Genomic DNA, 25801 nt, shown 5'->3' on the forward strand with positions numbered 1-25801 from the left:
GAGAGACTGATTTGGAAGAAGTGAGAACTATTATTAAAAAAAATCAAAAATATGAAAGCTCCTGGCGATGATGGAATTTTCTACATCTTCATCAAGAAACTTCCAAAAATAAGCTTATCATTCTTAGTTGATATATTCAACAAATGTTTTCAATTAGCATATTTTCCTGACAAATGGAAAAATGCTTAGCTTGAACCAATTTTAAAACCAGACAAAAATCCTGCAGAAGCTTCTAGCTATCGTCCAATCAGTTTGCTTTCCTCCATCAGAAAACTTTTTGAAAAGGTCATTTTGAACAGAATGATGGTCATCATCAACGAAAATTCAATTTTTGCCAATAAACAGTTCGGATTCCGCCATGACCATTCGACCAATCAACAACTTTTACGTGTAACAAATTTGATCCGTTCCAACAAGTCTGAAGGCTATTCTACTGGTCTTGCTCTCCTAGACATAGAAAAAGCATTCGACATTGTATGACATGAAAGCTTGATTGTTAAATTTAAAAACCCTTTTTTCAACATACATTGTTAGAATAATTCAAAGTTATCTGTCAAATCGTACACTTCAGGTTAATTATCAGAACTCCAGGTCCAAAAGACTTCCTGTAAGAGCTGGTGTTCCCCAAGGCAGCATTTTGGACCAATATTATACAACATTTTCACATCTGATTTACCTGAGTTACCTCAGGGATGTCAAAAATCCTGGAATGCAAAAAAGTTTGGATATTTTTTCTTTATACTTGCAAAAATGGAAGATCCTTCTAATCCCATACAACCAGAAATCGCATGAAAGTTCACGTTATAACTCGTTTATTCATTCTAATTACATCAAATCCGCAAAACACCGTGGATAAACTCGTCAGATTGATGAGTTTTTTCGTATAAAACACTTTTTTCTGAGTTCATTTGTACATTTTGTTCGTCCCGTACACTCGTACAAAGTAAGTCGAATCAATCCGTAGCAGCTGTCAAATCAACATTTGTTATCATAAGTTTAGTCGCATAAGATCATAGTTTAGTTCGGTAAAATATGTATACACTCGCATTGTATGTTATTATTCATCACATAATATATACACGCATATCGCCTCCACTTTTGTATGTAGAAGGCCCTTTCGCGACATCTTATAAGTGAAATTTTGCACATACAAAGCCTCCAGGTCATTTCGTTATACGTACATATTGGTTGTCTGGGATGCTTCCAAAACTCAACTAATAATTTTCCCACATAAACCAAAAGCTCTTTATTTGAAACCTTCGAGTAGACATTTTGTCACGAAGAGAGGGGTTCCAATAAATTGGTCAGATGAAGTTAAGTTTCTAGGGCTCATGCTAGATAAGAATTTAACTTTCAAAAATCACATTGAGGGCATTCAAGCCAAATGTAATAAATATGTAAAATGTCTCTACCCCCTTATTAGTAGAAAATCAAAACTTTGTGTTAAGAACAAGCTTTTGATATTCAAACAAATTTTCAGGCTAGCCATGTTGTATGCTGTACCAATATGGACTAGCTGTCAAAATACCAGGAAGAAAGCTCTGCATAGAATTCAAAATAAAATGTTGAAAATTAACAACTACCGAAAAGCTAAACATTACATATAATTTGCAATTGGATTAGATGGACAAATTGATGTGAAGATTTGCGAAAAAGTTACACGTCTTCTCAGTGAGAATCGAACTCACGACTCCCCGATCTCTAGTTGGGGCGCGTTAACCACTACGCCATGAGAGGACTCATGAACGCAGAAGTTAACCTGAATTCGATTTCAGCTCAATAATCACGTGGTCCTCTTTCGCAAAGTGCACCTCTTTCGGAAGAATTAGATGCCCATCCAAACACAACGCTTTCTATATATATCCAATGCCTAGCCCGAGAGCGCATTGTTTTTTAGGTATAGGAATAGCACACTACACTAGCCAGCAACTGCGCTGGCTGAGGTTTCTATTGTGTGGGCTTCCAATAGGTCGCGACGTTCTCAAACGACCGGTTACGGAACATGAGTCCGTTGCTCGATAAATACTTGTTTTAATTATGAATCGTGGTTTACGGCCAACCAGCCGAGTGGAAGTTTAACAACTACCGAAAAGCTAAACATTACATATAATTTGCAATTGGATTAGATGGACCACGAAAGAGGACCACGTGATTATTGAGCTCCAATTCAAGTTAAAAGGGAAGCCACAATTACTATATTTCAAAATAAAATTTGATTTAAAGGATAGAATTGTAATCCTCGGAATTTACTAGTATGAGTAAATGGGAGAATTATTAAAATTGCAATAGATAAAACTAATGCAATTACCCCTCCTAATTTATTTGGAATAGAACGTAAAATTGCATAAGCAAATAAAAAATATCATTCTGGTTGAATATGGACAGGAGTAACTAATGGGTTAGCTGGAATAAAATTTTCTGGGTCTATTAGTAAGTAATTGAATTTTCAAATAAATCCAATTAAAATTCATATAAAAATGATAAATCCAACAATATCCTTGTAAACAAAATAAGGGTGAAAAGGAATTTTATCTACATTTGAATTTAATCCTAATGGGTTATTTGAACCTGTTTGGTGTAAAAATAATAGATGAATTATAGTTAAAGCTAATACAATGAAAGGTAAAATAAAATGAAATGTAAAGAATCGAGTTAAAGTAGCATTATCAACAGCGAATCCTCCTCAAATTCATTGAACTAAATCTGTACCTAAATAAGGTACAGCAGATAAAAGATTAGTAATTACTGTAGCTCCTCAGAATGATATTTGTCCCCAAGGTAGAACATATCCTAAAAATCCTGTTGCTATTACTATAAATAAAATAATTACTCCAATTATTCATGTTGGGATGTATAAGTATGAATTATAATAAACTCCTCGTCCTACGTGAATGAATAAACAAGCGAAAAAAAAAGAAGCTCCATTAGCATGACAAATTCGTAGGAATCAACCATTATTAACATCACGATAAATGTGATTTACTCTATTAAAAGCTGTTTCAATATCAGCAGTATAGTGTATTGCTAAGAATAATCCTGTTAAAATTTGGATGATTAAACATAATCCTAATAAAGAACCAAAATTTCATCAAGCAGAAATATTGGAAGGAGCCGGGAGATCGACAAGAGCATTATTTGCTATTTTTAATAAAGGGTGGGTTTTTCGTAATGATTTAGACATAAATTAATTTATTGGGCGTAAGGGTCCATAATTTTTTTTTGTAATTTTTACTGTTACTAATAAAGTTAAAAATAAATAATTAATTAATAATAAAGTAATTAAATTAGTTGGAAAGTTATATATTTTATTTAATGAAATTAAGTCTTCTATTATTAAAGAATTTGTAGAAAATAAATTATTTATTTCATTATTATTAATAAATATTCTAATAATTGATTTATCAAAAAAAAAAGAAAATACAATAAATATTAAAATTATACTTAAAGATAAAAAAAATAGTTTTATAGATAATGAAAATATTTCATTAGATGAAAGAGAAGTAACATAAATGAATAAAACTAATATTCCTCCTATAAAAATTAAAAATAAAACATAAGAAAATCAAAATGTTTTTACGAATATACCAGTTAACAGAGAAGTTAGAAATGTTTGAATTAAAAGTATTAATCCTATAGCTAAGGGGTGTTTTATTTGTATAAAGATAAAACTAGTAATTAAAGAAATTAGTATAATTAATGTTATAATATCAAGAAATAGTTTATAATAAAATATTAACTTTGGGAGTTAATGAAAAGGAAGTATCTTTTTTCTTGAAGTTTAAAAAAAAATAATTTTTATTTTTAGTTTACAAGACTAATGTTTTTTTTAAAACTATTAAAACTAATGATAAATTTATATATATATTATTTAATAATTATTATATTTATTTTTGGAAGTATTGTTTTTATTTCTAGTCGTAAGCATTTACTTTGTACTTTATTGAGATTAGAGTTTATAGTATTAATATTATTTATATTACTATTTTTGTATTTAAATTTTATAAATTATGAAAGTTACTTTAGTATATTTTTTTTAACTTTTTGTGTTTGTGAAGGGGTTCTAGGGCTATCTATTTTAGTTTCTATGATTCGAACTCATGGTAATGATTATTTTCAGAGTTTTTCTATTTTACAATGTTAAAATTTATTTTTATAATTATATTTATTTTTTTTTTATTTTTTAAAAAAAATATTTATTGAATGGTTCAAAATTTAATTTTTTTAGCCACTTGTTTATTTATAATTAAAATTAGTTCTAATTATTATTTTTGTGATATTTCTTATTATTTTGGTATAGATATAATTTCTTATGGATTAATTTTATTAAGTTTTTGAATTTGTGGTTTAATATTAATAGCTAGAGAAGGGGTAGTTCGTTATAATAATTATGTTAATTTATTTTTATTTATAATTGTCTTTTTACTTTTAATATTAATTTTTACTTTTAGTTCCATAAGCATATTTATATTTTATTTATTTTTTGAAAGAAGTTTAATTCCAACTTTATTTTTAATTTTAGGTTGAGGGTATCAACCTGAACGTTTACAGGCGGGGTTTTATTTATTATTTTATACTTTACTGGCTTCGTTGCCGTTATTAATTGGTATTTTTTATATTAAAAATGATAATTATACAATAAATTTTGTTATATTAAGTTATAAAAATTTATATAATTTAGATTTTTTATATTTATGTATAATTTTTGCTTTTTTAGTAAAAATACCAATATTTTTAGTTCATTTATGATTACCAAAGGCTCATGTAGAAGCTCCTGTTTCAGGGTCTATAATTTTGGCAGGTGTTTTATTAAAATTAGGAGGGTATGGTTTATTACGGGTATTTTCTTTAATGCAAGTTTTAGGTATAAAATTTAATTATATTTGAATCAGTATTAGTTTAATTGGAGGAGTTTTAGTTAGTTTAATTTGTTTATGACAAATAGATTTAAAGGCTTTAATTGCTTATTCTTCGGTTGCTCATATAGGGATTGTATTAAGAGGATTAATAACAATAACTTATTGAGGATTAAATGGGTCATATACTTTAATAATTGCTCATGGGTTATGCTCTTCTGGGTTATTTTGTTTGGCTAATATTTCTTATGAACGAATAGGAAGACGAAGTTTATTAATTAATAAAGGGATATTAAATTTTATGCCTAGTTTATCTTTATGATGATTTTTATTATGTTCTGGGAATATGGCAGCTCCACCTACTTTAAATTTATTAGGAGAAATTTCTTTATTAAATAGAATTGTTAGTTGATCTTGATTAACTATAATTAGTTTAGCTTTTTTGTCTTTTTTTAGAGCAGCTTATACTTTATATTTATTTGCTTATAGACAACATGGAAAAATTTATTCAGGGGTTTATTTTTTTTCTTCAGGGACTACTCGAGAATTTTTAGTATTAATATTGCATTGATTGCCATTAAATTTATTAATTATAAAAAGAAATTTTTGTATATTATGAATTTAATTTTAATTTAAATAGTTTAAAATAAAATATTGATTTGTGGTGTCAATGATATGAGAATTTCATTTTAGATCGTGAATTATTTAGTTAATTATTGTAAAAATAGTTTTTATATTTTAATTTTTATTAGATTTACTTTATTTATTTTGAGATTAAAGTTTTTATTAATAGATTTAGTATATTTTGTTGAATGAGAAATTGTTTCTTTACATTCAATATCTATTGTAATAACTTTTTTATTTGATTGAATAAGTTTAATATTTATATCTTTTGTTTTATTAATTTCTTCTTTAGTAATTTTTTATAGAGACCAATACATGGGAGAAGATTATAATGTAAATCGGTTTATTTTATTAGTATTAATATTTGTTATGTCAATAATAATATTAATTATTAGTCCTAATTTAATTAGAATTTTATTAGGATGAGATGGGTTAGGATTAGTTTCTTACTGTTTAGTAATTTATTTTCAAAATGTAAAATCTTATAATGCTGGTATATTAACAGCTTTATCTAATCGAATCGGAGATGTTGCCTTATTATTAGCTATTGCTTGAATATTAAATTATGGGAGTTGAAATTATATTTTTTATTTAGATATAATAAAAAATAATTTTGAAATAATAGTTATTGGGGGATTAGTGATATTGGCTGCAATGACTAAAAGTGCTCAAATTCCTTTTTCTTCTTGATTACCTGCAGCTATGGCAGCTCCGACTCCTGTTTCTGCTTTAGTACATTCTTCTACATTAGTAACTGCTGGGGTTTATTTATTAATTCGATTTAATATTTTATTAGATAATTCTAAGTTAGGACAATTTTTATTATTAGTTTCTGGGTTAACAATATTTATAGCTGGATTAGGGGCTAATTTTGAGTTTGATTTAAAAAAAATTATTGCTTTATCTACTTTAAGTCAATTAGGTTTAATAATAAGTATTTTATCTATTGGTTATTATAAGTTAGCTTTTTTTCATTTATTAACACATGCGCTCTTTAAGGCTTTATTATTTATATGTGCTGGGGTAATTATTCATAATACAAAAAATGCTCAAGATATTCGATTTATAGGGGGTTTAAGTATAAGAATACCTTTAACATGTAGTTGTTTTAATATTGCTAATTTAGCCTTATGTGGGATGCCTTTTTTGGCGGGGTTTTATTCGAAGGATTTAATTTTAGAAACAGTAATGTTGTCTTATATGATTTTTTTTTCTTTTTTTCTTTTTTTTTTCTACAGGGCTAACTGTATGTTATTCTTTTCGATTAGTTTATTATTCAATAACAGGGGATTTTAATAGAACTACATTGAATATACTAAATGATAAGGGGTGAACTATATCTTTTAGAATTTTTTTTTTAATAGTTATAGCTATTATTGGAGGAAGAATGTTAAGTTGATTAATATTTTTTAATCCTGAAATAATTTGTTTACCTTATTATTTAAAAAATTTAACATTAATAGTTTGTTTATTAGGAGGATTTACTGGGTATTTAATTAGAAATGTTAATTTTTTTTTTATTAATAAGTCTTTAGTTTATTATAATTTTAGTTTTTTTTCTGGAAGTATGTGATTTATACCTTTAATTTCAACTGTGGGTGTTGTAAAATGACCATTAATTTTAGGAATATATTCTTATAAAATGTTTGATCAAGGATGAAGTGAATACTTTGGAGGTCAGATATTATATAATCAATTAAAAATTTATTCATTATATGTTCAAGAATTTCAAAATAATAATTTAAAAATTTATTTATTAAGTTATATATTATGAGTAATTATTTTAGTAAGAATAATATTATTTTTAAATTAATTTTTAAATTTAAATAGCTTATATTTAGAGCATGACACTGAAGATGTTAGGGAAATTATTGTAATTTTTAAATATTTATAAAAAATAAATTTTTATTTTTACAGTGAAAATGTAATGTTTTTTTTAAACTATATAAATGGAATTAAAAATGAAATATGTTGATCAAGAAAAAGCTGCTAACTTTTATCTTTAATGGTTTAATTCCATTTATATTTCTACTTAATTGGAATATATAAATTATTCAATGATATCATTAACAGTGATATACCTCTTTTTGGTTTCAATTAATTAAGATAAATTGAATATAAATTCAATACTTTTTAAATGCAAATTAAATGTTATAGTTAACTATTATCCCAAAATATGGGTGAATTTCACCTAAGATTAGGCCGAAACTAATTGCAATAAATCGCTTCATATTTTAATTATTTCATTCTAAAGCTTCTTGGTTTCATTCATGGTATAAGCCAATTAATAAAATGAAAATAAAAAATAAACTAGTCATTGATCAATTTATTAAATTTGATGTTTTAATAATTAAAATTATTGGTAGGATTAAAGCAATTTCTACATCAAAAATTAAAAAAATAATAGCAATTAAAAAAATCGTAATGAAAAAGGTAAACGAGAGTAATTTATTGGGTCGAATCCACATTCAAATGGAGATGATTTTTCTCGATCTGTGATAGTTTTTTTTGATAAAATTGTTGCTAATATTATTACAATAATTGTAATAGTAAAAATAATAATTCTTATAATGAATAATATAATAATTATTTATACTAAAATTATTTAGTCCTTGTGATTGGAAGTCACATATACAATTATATACTTTATAAATTAATTACCTCATCAATAAATTGAAATATATAAGAATAGTCAAACTACATCAACAAAATGTCAATATCAAGCAGCTGCTTCAAATCCAAAATGATGACTTCTAGAAAAATGACAATTTATATGTCGAAATAAACAAATTAATAGAAAAGAAGTTCCAATTAATACGTGTAGTCCGTGGAATCCTGTTGCTACAAAAAATGTAGATCCATAAACATTATCAGCAATTGTAAAAGGAGCTTCAATATATTCATAAGCTTGAAGAATTGAAAAATAAATTCCTAAAAGAACAGTAAAAAATAATCTTTGAATTGTTTGAGTGTGATTATTTTCTATTAAACTATGATGGGCTCAGGTTACTGTAACTCCGGAAGCTAATAAAATAGCTGTATTTAAAAGAGGAATTTGAAAAGGATTAAAAGGTTCAATTCCAATTGGAGGTCAAACTATTCCTAATTCGATTGTTGGGGATAAGCTACTATGGAAAAAAGCTCAAAAGAAGGAAATAAAGAAAAAACTTCAGAAATAATAAATAAAATTATTCCTCATCGTAATCCTAATGTTACGGGAATAGTGTGAAGTCCTTGAAAAGTTCCTTCTCGAGAAATATCTCGTCATCATTGGTATATAGTTAATATAGTAATGATATTACCCAGTAAAAATAAAGTATTATCATATTGATGAAATCATTGGACAAGGCCTGTAACTGTTGTTATAGCTCCAATAGCTCCTGTTAAAGGTCAAGGGCTATAATCTACTAAGTGAAATGGGTGATTTGCATGTGTTGACATAAATTAATTTACTTCACTAGAATAAAGAGTTCTTAATACTGCAAAAACATAAGATTGAATAATAGCAACAGCAGATTCAAGAACTAAAAGAGCAATTTGAGTAATTAAAATTAATGAAAGAATGATATAAGATGTTGATATAGGGCCGGTATTTCCTAATAAAGTTATTAGTAAATGTCCTGCAATTATATTAGCAGTTAATCGTACTGCTAAAGTTCCTGGTCGGATTACATTACTAATAGTTTCAATGCACACTATAAAAGGTATTAAAACAGGGGGAGTTCCTTGAGGAACTAAATGAGCAAATATATGTTGTGTGTGACAAATTCATCCATAAAGTATAAATCTTAATCATAATGGAAAGGCTAAAGTTAAAGTTAAGGTTAAATGACTAGTACTCGTAAAAATATATGGGAATAATCCTAAAAAATTATTAAATATAATTAATCTAAATAAAGAAACAAATATTAATGTTCTTCCATTATGTCCATTAGGGCCTAAAAGAGTTTTAAATTCCTTGTGAAGAGTTAATAAAATGTTATTTCAAATAATTTGGAATCGATTAGGTATTAATCAGTAAGTTGAAGGAATAATTAATAGACCTAAAAAAGTTCTTAATCAATTTAAGGACAAATTTAAGATAGTTGTTGAAGGGTCAAATACGGAAAATAAGTTTGTTATCATTTTCAATTTAATTTGTGTTGTTTAATATTTAAGTTTTGGGATGTTTCAGTTGAATTATAAGAAAAACAAAAATAATTTTTAATATTAAAAATTACTAATGTGATAGAAAAAACAAAAAATAAAGTTAATCAACTAATAGGGGCTATTTGAGGAATTAAAAAATATTAGATTAAACTAATTTTTTTAGTTTGACATACTAAGGTTTTGGGTTAAACTAATTTTTTAGTTTAGATATATTTTTCATTAGAAGTAAGTGCTAATTTACTATAATATGATTTAAGAGATCATTACTTGCTTTCAGTCATCTAATGAATTTATTTGAGAAGAAATTCATTTGATAAAATAGTTTATAGGAATTCTTTCAACAACAATTGGTATAAAACTATGATTTGCTCCGCAGATTTCTGAGCATTGACCAAAGAATAATCCAGGTTGATTAATTAAAAAATTAGTTTGGTTTAATCGTCCTGGAGTAGCATCAATTTTAACTCCTAAAGAGGGGACTGTTCAGGAATGAAGGACATCTGTAGCTGTAACTAAAATACGAATTTGATTATTTATAGGTAAAATAATTCGGTTATCAACATCTAATAAACGGAATCCATTTAAATCTAATTCGTTGGTAGGAATTATATAAGAGTCAAATTCTAAATTTAAAAAATTTGAGTATTCATAACTTCAATATCATTGGTGACCAATAACCTTTAAAGTAATTAATGGTGAATTAATTTCGTCTATTAAGTATAATAGTCGTAATGAAGGAAAGGCAATAAATATTAAAATAATAGCGGGTAAAATTGTTCAGATAATTTCAATTGTTTGTCCGTGTAATAAATATCGATTTGTAAATTTGTTAAAAAATAATATAAATATAATATATGCAATTATAACTGTAATTATAATTAGAATTAATAAAGTATGATCATGAAAAAAATTTAATTGTTCTATTAAAGGGGATGAACTGTTTTGAAGTCCTAAATTTGCTCATGTTGCCATTTTCTAATAAAAGATAATAATCTTTATATATGAAGCTTAAATTCATTGCACTAATCTGCCATATTAGAAATTAGAAGAAAGTAGTGGTAATTCTGAATAAGTATGTTCTGCAGGAGGAAGTGTATGATATCATTCAATGGATGAAGATAATTGTATAGGGAAAGAAGGTGTTCGTTGAGTAATTATACTTTCTCAAATAATAAATAAAAAGAAAATAACGGCAAATAATGAAATTGTTCTTCCTAAAGAAGAAATAATATTTCAAGTTAAGTAACTATCGGGAAAATCTGAGTATCGTCGAGGTATTCCAGCTAATCCTAAAAAATGTTGGGGAAAGAAAGTTAGATTTACTCCAATAAATATTATACTAAATTGAGCCTTTAATCATGAAGGGTTTATAACTATTCCTGTTAATAAAGGGTATCAATGAATAAATCCTGCTATAATAGCAAATACAGCTCCTATAGATAAAACATAATGAAAATGGGCAACTACGTAATAAGTATCATGAAGAACAATATCAATTGAAGAATTAGCTAATACTACTCCTGTTAAACCTCCAACTGTAAATAAAAATACAAATCCTAATGATCATAGAAGGGCTGGACTATATGTTAATTGAGTTCCGTGTAAAGTTGCTAATCAACTAAAAATTTTAATTCCTGTAGGAACAGCAATAATTATAGTTGCTGAAGTAAAATAAGCTCGAGTATCTACGTCTATACCTACTGTAAATATATGATGAGCTCAAACAATAAATCCCAATAATCCAATTGTTAATATAGCATAAATTATTCCTAAAGTTCCAAATGTTTCCTTTTTTCCACTTTCTTGAGTAATAATATGAGAAATTATTCCAAATCCGGGTAAAATTAAAATATAAACTTCTGGATGTCCAAAGAATCAGAATAAGTGTTGGTATAAAATAGGATCTCCTCCTCCGATTGGATCAAAGAAAGATGTATTTAAGTTTCGGTCTGTTAATAACATAGTAATAGCTCCAGCTAAAACAGGAAGAGAAAGAAGTAATAAGATAGCTGTAATAACTACAGATCAAACAAATAAGGGTAGTCGATCTAAAGTAATTCCTGACGATCGTATATTAATTACAGTTGTAATAAAATTTACTGCCCCTAAAATTGAGGAAATTCCAGCTAAATGAAGAGAAAAAATAGCTAAATCAACAGAAGCTCCAGCATGAGCTGTTCCTGAAGAGAGAGGAGGATAAACTGTTCACCCAGTTCCTGCCCCATTTTCTACTATTGAGCTTGATAATAGAAGAGTCAATGAAGGAGGTAGTATTCAAAAACTTATATTATTTATTCGAGGAAAGGCTATATCAGGGGCTCCTAATATTAAAGGAACTAATCAATTTCCAAATCCTCCAATTATAATTGGTATTACTATAAAGAAAATTATAATAAATGCATGAGCTGTTACAATTACATTATAAATTTGGTCATTCCCAATAAATATACCAGGGTGGCTAAGTTCAGCACGAATTAAAATTCTTAGAGAAGTTCCGACTATTCCGGATCATACTCCAAAAATGAAATATAAAGTTCCAATATCTTTATGATTTGTTGAAAATAACCATTGTCGCGATTAAATGGCTGAAGTTTAGGCGATAAATTGTAAATTTATATATAAGAAATATATTCTTTTTAATCAAACTTTATATTCAATAATGATATTAGACTGCAATTCTAAAGGAATAATTAAAAAAATATTAAAGTTTAAGAATTAAAAGATTAATACAAATATTTTCAGCTTTGAAGGCTATTAGTTTATTTAACTTAAATTCTTATTATAAGATTAAATAAATTAATGTAATAATTAATAATCCTATAATAGAAATAAAATTTATAGTTAAAATTAAAGTTAAATTATTATTAGAATAAGAATTTATTAATATTCATGAATTTTTATTGTAATTTAATATATAAATACTATAAGATATTCGTAAATAATAGTATAAAGTAATTAAAGTTAAACAAACAGCAATAAATAAAAGAAATAATTGATTTATTTCTACTAAATTTTGGATAACTAGTCATTTAGGTAAAAATCCTAAAAATGGGGGTAATCCTCCTAAAGATAAAAGATTTAAAAATATAAAGAATTTAATGTAAGGATTTATTATTGAAAAATTAAAAATTTGATTAAAATGAAATAATTTAAAATTATTAAATATTAAAATAATAGATATAGATAAAATTGAATATAATAAAAAATAAGTTAGCCATAAAAGTTCGTTATTTATTATAGCTATTAATATTCAACCAATATGATTAATTGATGAAAAAGCTATTAATTTACGTAAAGATGTTTGATTTAATCCTCCTAGAGCTCCGATAATTATTGAAAGTAAAATTGTAAAATAAAAAAAATTAATATTTAAATTATAGGAAATAAGTATTAAAGGGGCAATTTTTTGTCAAGTTATTAAAATTAAACCATTAATTCAATTTAATCCTTCTATAACTCCTGGGAATCAAAAATGAAAAGGAGCTGCTCCTCTTTTTAATAATAAAGTAGATAAAATTAATAAATTATTAAAATTATTATTTATTATTCAATTTTCATTAAAAAATATTATTATTAAAATAATAGCAAATAATAAAATTGAAGAAGCGAAAGCTTGAGTTAAAAAGTATTTTAGACTACTTTCTGAAGTTATTAGATTTTTTTTTCCTTCATTTATTAAGGGGATAAATGAAAGTAAATTAATTTCTAATCCTATTCAAGCTCCTAATCAGGAATTAGATGAAATGGTAATTAAAGTTCCTGAAATTAATATAATAAAAAAAATATTATTAGAAATTTTTTTAATTAAAAAGAAAAGGATTATAACCTTTATAAGTGGGGTATGAACCCAATAGCTTAATTAGCTTATCTTTTTATAAAAATTATTTTTATATAAATACATAAATATATATATATATTATCTATATTTTAGTGTACGATGCACAAAAGTTTTTGAAGCTTTTGGAAATAGTTTAATTCTATTAAATATAATTTAATGAATAAAGTATAAACTTTATGATTTACCCTATCAAGGTAACCCTTTTCGTCAGGCAATTCATTTTATAATTATATGTAAAAAAAAATGAATGGTTCTAAATTATAATTTTTAAATAAATTAATGTTTAATTAAAATATAAATTATAATATAAATTTTTATATTATAATTAAATATTTATATAAATTATAATATAAATCTTTATATTATAATTAAATATTTATATAAATTATAATATAAATTTTTATATTATAATTAAATATTTATATAAATTATAATATAAATTTTTATATTATAACTAAATATTTATATTATAATTTATATTAATATAAATAATTTAATAATATATTTATATATATAAATAATAAAATATTTAATTAAATATATAAATATATCTCAATGAAAACATAATTATGGTTCTTATAATAATAATAGAAAATCATTTATATAATTATGGGTCCTAAATGAAGAAAAAAATAAATAACTTAATATATAATAAATTTATATTAATATAAAATAGATTTATATAAATTATTAATTAATTATAAGCATAATTAATTAAATATATATTATATATATAAATATAAAATTTTATATATATATATATATTATATATTAATATATTTAATTTATAAATAAATATTATTTATTTATTTATTAATTAATAAATATATATATATATATATATATATAAATTATTTATATTAATTTATTTTATAAAATATTTATTAATATAAATAAATTTATATATATATATTATTTATTAATATAAATAAATTTATATATTTAATATAAAATTTTATATTAAAAAAAAAAAAAAAAATTAAGGGAAAACTAAAAATATTTAATAATTATAGTAAATATTTATTAATAATTATATAATATAATTATAAAAATATTATATATTATAATTATTAAACAAGAATTGAACTAATAAAATTTTATATTAATTAATTTTACATAATTAATAATTTTGTAAATTTTTAAGTTTTATTAATTTTATATTATTTTAAAAATAATAATTAATTGATATAAAATTATTTATTAATAAATAAGTATAAAAATATTTAAGGGGTATTTTTATATAAAATTTAGTTTGGTGAGAATTGAACTAATAAAATTTTATATTAATTAATTTTACATAATTAATAATTTTGTAAATTTTTAAGTTTTATTAATTTTATATTATTTTAAAAATAATAATTAATTGATATAAAATTATTTATTAATAAATAAGTATAAAAATATTTAAGGGGTATTTTTATATAAAATTTAGTTTGGTGAGAATTGAACTAATAAAATTTTATATTAATTAATTTTACATAATTAATAATTTTGTAAATTTTTAAGTTTTATTAATTTTATATTATTTTAAAAATAATAATTAATTGATATAAAATTATTTATTAATAAATAAGTATAAAAATATTTAAGGGGTATTTTTATATAAAATTTAGTTTGGTGAGAATTGAACTAATAAAATTTTATATTAATTAATTTTACATAATTAATAATTTTGTAAATTTTTAAGTTTTATTAATTTTATATTATTTTAAAAATAATAATTGTATTTTTTAATACTTATATCAATAAATATTATTTTATTTTGGTTAATATTTTTATTATTATTTTATTTTACATGTAAATTTTTGTGTGAATTGTTTTAATTTTTAAAAAATTATAATAATTAATTTATTCGCAGTACAGTGGGATTCCGTTTTTGGCATGCTCCGTTTTTGGCATGCCCCATTTTTGGCACCCCCCGATTTTGGCAACAAAATGGATCCGTTTTTGGCAACATTTTTTAATACCATTAAAATTTGTAAATTTTTGTAAATATTATCGTGTCTGTTGCTTTGTTTATCTGAACAGTAGGTCAACTATGCACTTATTACGTTCCAGAGCTCAATTTTCGTCGATATACCCGCAAATCTCAATAACTACTAAGGGCTCCCGTACGCGCTCATTTACTTCAGGATGGTCGTTGGTGTTGCGTTCGCAACATTTCATGAGGTCATCAATCTCCACCAGAACTCAACAATCTCTTTGGCATTCATACTGAGTGACCAGCCCACTTTAGTCTGCCAGTAGGTGATACACTAAAAAGAGTGTATATTTTACTATATTGTATGATGTTGTAGAATTCCAATGTGCCATTCAATACCGGCATCATGAAAAATGCGAACACAGTCCAAACTACACTTTATTCTCAATAATATCAATGCGGCATACGTTAAAAACGGTTAAGTGTATTTTAACTTTTGTTTGTGATATTAGAGTGTATATTGATCTTTCTGCGTCAACTTTTAAGAGCTACGTTCCCGCTTTGTTGGAGGTTCTTCAAGACGTTAGGTTTGTTAAGAGACGATCCAGAATTTTGTACAAGATTTTTAATCTAGGATACGGGTCTCAAAATAATCAAAATGTTCCTTACGAGCTGGGTCTATGAATTTCCTAGCTAAACTCTGGAGAATCCTTAGGAGACTCTTGGTTCTTAATGGACTTCTCTGACATTTTACCGGACTCTTGAAGATGTCTGCAGATTTCTAGCGGACACTGACGGTTTCTTGCGGGATCCTGAGAATTTATAATTGATTATTAGGGATTAAGTTAAAAGTTTGGTGATTCCTAAGAAACTCTTAAGCAGGATCCTGTAAATATCCGTTGGTTCCATAAAGTAGGTGTAAAACATATATCAAGCTCAATTAGAACTTAAATGATAAAAGCATGGTTGTGTTTTCTACAAAATTGTGAGCCGCATTTATGGATCATGAGATGTAGTTGTTCATGTTTGCCCTTTTGACTGCAGTTGCATTATTGAAATGCTCTCTTCTTCTTTCTGGCGTTACGTCCCAACTGAGACAAAGCCTGCTTCTCAGATTAGTGTTCTTATGAGCACTTCCACAGTTATTAACTGAGAGCTTTCTTTGCCAATTGACCATTTTTGCATGTGTATATCGTGTGGCAGGTACGAAGATACTCTTATGCCCTGGGGATCGAGAAAATTTCCTTTACGAAAAGATCCTCGATCAGCGGGATTCGAAACCACGACCCTCAGCATGGCCATGCTGAATAGCTACGCATTTACCGCTACGGCTATCTGGGCCCCGATGGAATTCTAAACTTACCGAGTTTTTTAAAATTTAATTTAAATGCCTAAAAGTTAAACTGATGTATAATGTTCATTAAATAAAAAAAACTTATGCCGTTTTGCAATATCCAGCGATTTTGTTTTGTAAATACGTATTGATATGAATACAGTAATATATTTTATTTCTTTCGTATTCTAACACAGTTCCAGGAAAATGTTAAGTTCTTGTATAAAGGTCACTTTTGCGAATATTGATTTTACATGGCCCACTCATACAAATAGTGCGTATGAAGCTTCTTAAAATCATTAAAGACGTTCAGGCGTAAAAAGTTTGTATGTAAAACGTTTGCTACAATTAGCATTACGGCGCTATAGATTCATATCATAGTACAACCCTACGGAAAACTGCTTCGAAGTGAGCCGTTTTGAAGTCTAGATGCCATATAGTTCCATAAGGATGATGTAATAACATTCTAATGATGTTTTCAAAACCAATAGTTGAAAAATAAAATTTAAAATAAGGGTTCCGATTTTGGCACGGTTCCGTTTTTGGCAACTGAAAATTTAGATTTTGTTGCCAAAAACGGAATCCCACTGTAATTGATATTAATTAAAAAAGAAATTTTGTATTAGTAATAATATATAGTATTGGTAAAATTTGTGCCAGCTACCGCGGTTATACAAATAATGCAAGTAAAAATTTTTAGTATTAGTTAAATTATAAATTTTTATAATATAAATATAAATTTATTAGGTGAAATTTTTAAATTTATTAATTTATTATTTTAGAAAATAATTTAAGCTATAAACTTTTTGTAATAAACTAGGATTAGATACCCTATTATTAAAAATAAATATTAAAATGCTAAAGTAGTATTAGTTATATTCTTAAAATTTAAAAAATTTGGCGGTGTTTTAGTCTATTTAGAGGAATCTGTCCTGTAATTGATAATTCACATTGAACCTTACTTAAATTTGTTTAATTTGTATATCGTCGTCATCAGAATATGTTATAAGATTTAATTTTCTTAATATTTTATTAAATAAAATGTCAGATCAAGGTGCAGTTTATATTTAAGTAGAGATGGATTACAATAAATTTATTTAAATGAATAATTTTTTGAAACAAAAATTTGAAGGTGGATTTAATAGTAATATAAAATAGATTATTTATATGATTTTAGCTCTAAAACATGTACATATCGCCCATCGTTCTTATTTTTAAAATAAGATAAGTTGTAACATAGTAGATGTACTGGAAAGTGTATCTAGAAAGACAATTTAAAGCTTAATTAGTAAAGTATTTCATTTACATTGAAAAGAAATTTGTGCAAATCAATTTAAATTGATTAAATTTTATTTATTAATTTTTTTTTTTTTTTAATTTAATTAATAAAAATAATTTTAATAATTTTAGTTTTAGTATTTTTTAAAGAAATAAATAATTTTAATAATAGTATATTTGTATTGTAAAAGAAAATTGAAATAATTTGAAAAATTTTTATTTAAAAAGAAAATTTAATTTATTGTACCTTGTGTATCAGGGTTTATTAATTAATTAATTATTATATTAATTTTTCTCGAATTTTAAAGATTTAATTATATATAAAAGTTACTGTGGAATAATTATTTTAAATATATAATTAGAAATGAAATGTTAATCGTTTTAAAATATATCTAGTTTTTTAAGAAATAAATTTAATTTAGATTTATAAATTAAAAATTTTATTTATATAGTATTTTTATTTTATAAAATTAATATTTTAAGGGATTAGCTTTAAAATAAATTTTTAAATTTTTAATAAAATATTTAATAAATGTAAGCTTAAAAATAGTTATCATTAATAAATTTGTTATAATTTATTTTAAAATTTTTATTATTTATTGTTAAATTAAATTATTTATTAAAATATAAATTTTAATGATAATAATTTATAAATTATGATAAAATTAGTATATTTAATTTATATAAATTATTTAAAATGAAAGGTTTAAATAAGGAATTCGGCAAATTATATATTCACCTGTTTATCAAAAACATGTCTTTTTGAATTTAATTTAAAGTCTAACCTGCCCACTGATAAATTATTAAAGGGCCGCAGTATTTTGACTGTGCGAAGGTAGCATAATCAGTAGTCTTTTAATTGAAGGCTTGTATGAATGGTTGAATGAGATATATACTGTCTTTTTTAAATTTTTATAGAATTTTATTTTTTAATTAAAAAGTTAAAATGTAATTAAAAGACGAGAAGACCCTATAGATCTTTATTTTTGTTAATTATAAATTAAAAAGAATAATTAAATTTATATTTTAATAAAAAATTTTACTGGGGTGGTATTAAAATTTAAAAAACTTTTATTTTCAATTTACATTAGTTTATGAATATTTGATCCAGTTATATTGATTAAAAAATTAAGTTACCTTAGGGATAACAGCGTAATTTTTTTTTAGAGTTCTTATCGACAAAAAAGATTGCGACCTCGATGTTGGATTAAGAGTTATTTTTAGGTGTAGAAGTTTAAAGTTTAGGTCTGTTCGACCTTTGAATTCTTACATGATCTGAGTTCAAACCGGCGTAAGCCAGGTTGGTTTCTATCTTTAATTAATTATTATATTATAGTACGAAAGGACCTAATATAAAAAATATAAATTTTAAATTTATGAATTATATTAATATTTAATAAACTATTTTGGCAGATTAGTGCAATAAATTTAGAATTTATTTATATAATATAATTAATTATAAATAGTATTGTTTTATATAGATTATTTATTATCATTGATTGGAAGTTTATTATTGGTAATTTGTGTAATAGTAGGGGTAGCTTTTTTAACTTTATTAGAGCGGAAAGTTTTAGGATATATTCAAATTCGTAAAGGACCTAATAAAGTAGGATTTATAGGGTTATTACAACCTTTTAGTGATGCTGTAAAGTTATTTACTAAGGAACAAACTTATCCTTTATTATCTAATTATATTTTTTATTATTTTTCTCCTATTTTTTCTTTATTTTTGTCTTTATTAATTTGAATAAGTATGCCTTATTTAATTAAATTGTATTCTTTTAATTTAGGGGTTTTATTTTTTTTATGTATTACTAGATTAGGAGTTTATACTGTAATAGTGGCGGGGTGATCTTCTAATTCTAATTATGCTTTATTAGGAGGATTACGGGCTGTTGCACAAACTATTTCTTATGAAGTTAGATTGGCTTTAATTTTATTGAGATTTATTTTTTTAATTGGAAATTATAATTTTTTGAATTTTTTTATATATCAGAAATACATATGATTTATTGTATTTTGTTTTCCTTTAGGTCTCGTTTGATTTGCATCTTGTTTAGCTGAAACTAATCGTACTCCTTTTGATTTTGCTGAAGGGGAGTCTGAGTTAGTTTCAGGATTTAATGTAGAATATAGAAGAGGGGGATTTGCTTTAATTTTTTTAGCTGAATATTCTAGTATTTTATTTATAAGTATGTTATTTAGAGTAATTTTTTTAGGTAGAGATATCTATAGAATTTTATTTTTTTTTAAATTAACTATTATTTCTTTTTTTTTATTTGGGTTCGAGGGACTTTACCTCGGTTTCGGTATGATAAATTAATGTATTTAGCTTGAAAGAGTTTTTTACCGATGTCTTTAAATTACTTATTTTTTTTTATTGGGGTAAAAATTTTTATTTTATCTATATTATTTTAATGAATAATTTTTAGTATAAAATTAAATTAATAGAAGGTTTGACTTCTTTCTTATGTTTTCAAGACATATGCTATAAAAGCTTATTAATTAATTTAATAATTTATCTCAATATTTTGATATTAAAGGATTAATAATAAAATAAGAAAAATATAATACTGTTAGAATTTGTCCTGTTAAAACATAAGGATCTTCAACAGGCCGAGCTCCAATTCAAGTTAAAAGGGAAGCCACAATTACTATATTTCAAAATAAAATTTGATTTAAAGGATAGAATTGTAATCCTCGGAATTTACTAGTATGAGTAAATGGGAGAATTATTAAAATTGCAATAGATAAAACTAATGCAATTACCCCTCCTAATTTATTTGGAATAGAACGTAAAATTGCATAAGCAAATAAAAAATATCATTCTGGTTGAATATGGACAGGAGTAACTAATGGGTTAGCTGGAATAAAATTTTCTGGGTCTATTAGTAAGTAATTGAATTTTCAAATAAATCCAATTAAAATTCATATAAAAATGATAAATCCAACAATATCCTTGTAAACAAAATAAGGGTGAAAAGGAATTTTATCTACATTTGAATTTAATCCTAATGGGTTATTTGAACCTGTTTGGTGTAAAAATAATAGATGAATTATAGTTAAAGCTAATACAATGAAAGGTAAAATAAAATGAAATGTAAAGAATCGAGTTAAAGTAGCATTATCAACAGCGAATCCTCCTCAAATTCATTGAACTAAATCTGTACCTAAATAAGGTACAGCAGATAAAAGATTAGTAATTACTGTAGCTCCTCAGAATGATATTTGTCCCCAAGGTAGAACATATCCTAAAAATCCTGTTGCTATTACTATAAATAAAATAATTACTCCAATTATTCATGTTGGGATGTATAAGTATGAATTATAATAAACTCCTCGTCCTACGTGAATGAATAAACAAGCGAAAAAAAAAGAAGCTCCATTAGCATGACAAATTCGTAGGAATCAACCATTATTAACATCACGATAAATGTGATTTACTCTATTAAAAGCTGTTTCAATATCAGCAGTATAGTGTATTGCTAAGAATAATCCTGTTAAAATTTGGATGATTAAACATAATCCTAATAAAGAACCAAAATTTCATCAAGCAGAAATATTGGAAGGAGCCGGGAGATCGACAAGAGCATTATTTGCTATTTTTAATAAAGGGTGGGTTTTTCGTAATGATTTAGACATAAATTAATTTATTGGGCGTAAGGGTCCATAATTTTTTTTTGTAATTTTTACTGTTACTAATAAAGTTAAAAATAAATAATTAATTAATAATAAAGTAATTAAATTAGTTGGAAAGTTATATATTTTATTTAATGAAATTAAGTCTTCTATTATTAAAGAATTTGTAGAAAATAAATTATTTATTTCATTATTATTAATAAATATTCTAATAATTGATTTATCAAAAAAAAAAGAAAATACAATAAATATTAAAATTATACTTAAAGATAAAAAAAATAGTTTTATAGATAATGAAAATATTTCATTAGATGAAAGAGAAGTAACATAAATGAATAAAACTAATATTCCTCCTATAAAAATTAAAAATAAAACATAAGAAAATCAAAATGTTTTTACGAATATACCAGTTAACAGAGAAGTTAGAAATGTTTGAATTAAAAGTATTGATCCTATAGCTAAGGGGTGTTTTATTTGTATAAAGATAAAACTAGTAATTAAAGAAATTAGTATAATTAATGTTATAATATCAAGAAATAGTTTATAATAAAATATTAACTTTGGGAGTTAATGAAAAGGAAGTATCTTTTTTCTTGAAGTTTTAAAAAAAAATAATTTTTATTTTTAGTTTACAAGACTAATGTTTTTTTTTAAACTATTAAAACTAATGATAAATTTATATATATATTATTTAATAATTATTATATTTATTTTTGGAAGTATTGTTTTTATTTCTAGTCGTAAGCATTTACTTTGTACTTTATTGAGATTAGAGTTTATAGTATTAATATTATTTATATTACTATTTTTGTATTTAAATTTTATAAATTATGAAAGTTACTTTAGTATATTTTTTTTAACTTTTTGTGTTTGTGAAGGGGTTCTAGGGCTATCTATTTTAGTTTCTATGATTCGAACTCATGGTAATGATTATTTTCAGAGTTTTTCTATTTTACAATGTTAAAATTTATTTTTATAATTATATTTATTTTTTTTTATTTTTTAAAAAAAATATTTATTGAATGGTTCAAAATTTAATTTTTTTAGCCACTTGTTTATTTATAATTAAAATTAGTTCTAATTATTATTTTTGTGATATTTCTTATTATTTTGGTATAGATATAATTTCTTATGGATTAATTTTATTAAGTTTTTGAATTTGTGGTTTAATATTAATAGCTAGAGAAGGGGTAGTTCGTTATAATAATTATGTTAATTTATTTTTATTTATAATTGTCTTTTTACTTTTAATATTAATTTTTACTTTTAGTTCCATAAGCATATTTATATTTTATTTATTTTTTGAAAGAAGTTTAATTCCAACTTTATTTTTAATTTTAGGTTGAGGGTATCAACCTGAACGTTTACAGGCGGGGATTTATTTATTATTTTATACTTTACTGGCTTCGTTGCCGTTATTAATTGGTATTTTTTATATTAAAAATGATAATTATACAATAAATTTTGTTATATTAAGTTATAAAAATTTATATAATTTAGATTTTTTATATTTATGTATAATTTTTGCTTTTTTAGTAAAAATACCAATATTTTTAGTTCATTTATGATTACCAAAGGCTCATGTAGAAGCTCCTGTTTCAGGGTCTATAATTTTGGCAGGTGTTTTATTAAAATTAGGAGGGTATGGTTTATTACGGGTATTTTCTTTAATGCAAGTTTTAGGTATAAAATTTAATTATATTTGAATCAGTATTAGTTTAATTGGAGGAGTTTTAGTTAGTTTAATTTGTTTATGACAAATAGATTTAAAGGCTTTAATTGCTTATTCTTCGGTTGCTCATATAGGGATTGTATTAAGAGGATTAATAACAATAACTTATTGAGGATTAAATGGGTCATATACTTTAATAATTGCTCATGGGTTATGCTCTTCTGGGTTATTTTGTTTGGCTAATATTTCTTATGAACGAATAGGAAGACGAAGTTTATTAATTAATAAAGGGATATTAAATTTTATGCCTAGTTTATCTTTATTTATTTATTTATTTATTTATTTACTTGTTCATATCAATGTAGCATAAGGAAAATTCCTTTTAAAGCGCTACAATTAGCTATTTTTGAAGGAATAAATTTAACTTAATATTATGTTTCTGATACTCCGTAGTTATTAATTTTGTTGATTCCCCCTGTTGAACCATTTGACGCATTCTTGCTGGAAGCTTTTGAAAGTATTTAAGTTTTTGGTTTCATTTGGTAATTGATTCCAGAATACTATGCCTCTTACAAATAAGGTATTCGCAAAGTGTGCTGTATTATATCGCGGTATTATAAAGTTTCTAGTGCGATAGCTTTGGAAAGGGTTTAAGTTTTCGTACAAGTATGAAGGTGTTGCAAATCGAAAAATCTTGAACAAAGTTAGACATGATCGCATTTTGAAAAAATCATAAAATGGACATCCAATCAACTTGGGATGAAAACGTGACACATGAGAAAATCTTGACAAATTATAAACATAACGTACACAACAATTTAATGCTATTCTGAGTCTGTCTATAGCTCTGGCAGAAGCATTTATAAGTAATACATCACCGTACATGAAATGCGGAAGCAGCAATGATTTGAAAAGTTGTAATTTTACTGAAGTTGGTAACATATTTGATGAAATTCTCAACAATCTCAATCCGCTATAAATTTTGCTGCACATATTATTGACGTGACTGTCCCATTCAAGATTATTTTGAATTATGAAACCTAGATTTGATGCCTTATTAACGTACTCCAAAAGATCATTGCCTAGACGAAACAATGGCAAGGAGTAGTTATGAGTGCTTCTTGAAATAAACATCACTTTTGTTTTAGAAGCGTTGATTTGCAAAAGATTTTCATCCGCCCAACGTATGATGCGAGACAAGTCATCATTAATTAGCTGATACATAAGTGACAAATCAACTTCTTCTAGAGCCAGATAGAGTTGCACATCATCGGCGAACATGTGGATCTTACAATGTTTTAGAACGTTAGGTAAATCATTGATGAAGCAAGAAAATAAAAGAGGCCCAAGGATTGAGCCTTGCGGTACTCCAGACAAAATAGAACAGGTCTTCGAAAAGGCTCCACCAGCAAAAACTGATTGACTTCGATTTGATAAATATGATTGCATAAGATTTACTGCTGGTCTAGAGAATAAAAAATCATAGGATAGTTTTTTTAAAAGCTTGGTATGTGAAACCCTATCGAATGCTTTAGAAAAGTCTAAAAGGAAAAGAAATGCTACACCTTTTCTATCGATAACTGAAAGAATGTCATTGTGTACTTTTAGAAAAGCGGATGTTGTACTGTGACCACGTCGAAACCCTGACTGGAAAGTATGCATGAGGTCAAAGTTTTCAATATGCTCTTGAATTTGATATTTCAAAATCCGCTCAAAGACTTTTGATAAACCACGTAAAATGCTAATTGGACGGAGATTTTCTAAGTTTAACGTTTTTGCCTTCTTTTTTATAGGAATTATTTTTGAATGTTTCCATGCTTGAGGAAATTTTGACGAAGATACAATTAAGTTGAAAATATAATGTATGATTGGACAAATGGAAGGAAACAAAAGTTTAATAAAACGTAGGGGAATTTCGTCCAAGCCTACTGCGTTAGATTTTATAGAATTGATAGAAATTGTAATATCATTCTCAGAAATTTCGGAAAATCTGAAACCATATACATTTTCAGGTGGAACAGATGGTAAATCCTCATCGAAGGTGAAGTTTGAGCTGAAATAATCGTTGATTTCGTCAATGCTGTTATCGAATTTATCATTACGTTCAGAAGTCTTGGAAATATTTAATTTTTTAATTCTCTTCCACAAATCTTTGCTTGTACTAGAAGCTGAAAGGTTATCTGACACATAATTTGCCTTAGCATACTTTATATTTATTTGCTTATAGACAACATGGAAAAATTTATTCAGGGGTTTATTTTTTTTCTTCAGGGACTACTCGAGAATTTTTAGTATTAATATTGCATTGATTGCCATTAAATTTATTAATTATAAAAAGAAATTTTTGTATATTATGAATTTAATTTTAATTTAAATAGTTTAAAATAAAATATTGATTTGTGGTGTCAATGATATGAGAATTTCATTTTAGATCGTGAATTATTTAGTTAATTATTGTAAAAATAGTTTTTATATTTTAATTTTTATTAGATTT

The 25801-nt window shown here is 24.7% G+C and overlaps 1 protein-coding gene and 1 pseudogene across 5 annotated transcripts in view; both read left to right on the plus strand.

Moving 5' to 3' along the window:
- Nucleotides 1-25801, plus strand: part of LOC5575615 — a 984994-nt gene that overhangs the window by 202225 nt on the left and 756968 nt on the right. The window lies entirely within an intron of this gene.
- On the plus strand, nt 17760-20917 carry LOC110678114 (annotated as a pseudogene). Its single transcript, XR_002501453.1, has 2 exons — nt 17760-17772; nt 19463-20917. The product of XR_002501453.1 is annotated as an NADH-ubiquinone oxidoreductase chain 1-like (transcript).

This window comes from Aedes aegypti, chromosome 3, assembly GCF_002204515.2.
Source record: "Aedes aegypti strain LVP_AGWG chromosome 3, AaegL5.0 Primary Assembly, whole genome shotgun sequence".
NCBI lineage: Eukaryota > Metazoa > Arthropoda > Insecta > Diptera > Culicidae > Aedes > Aedes aegypti.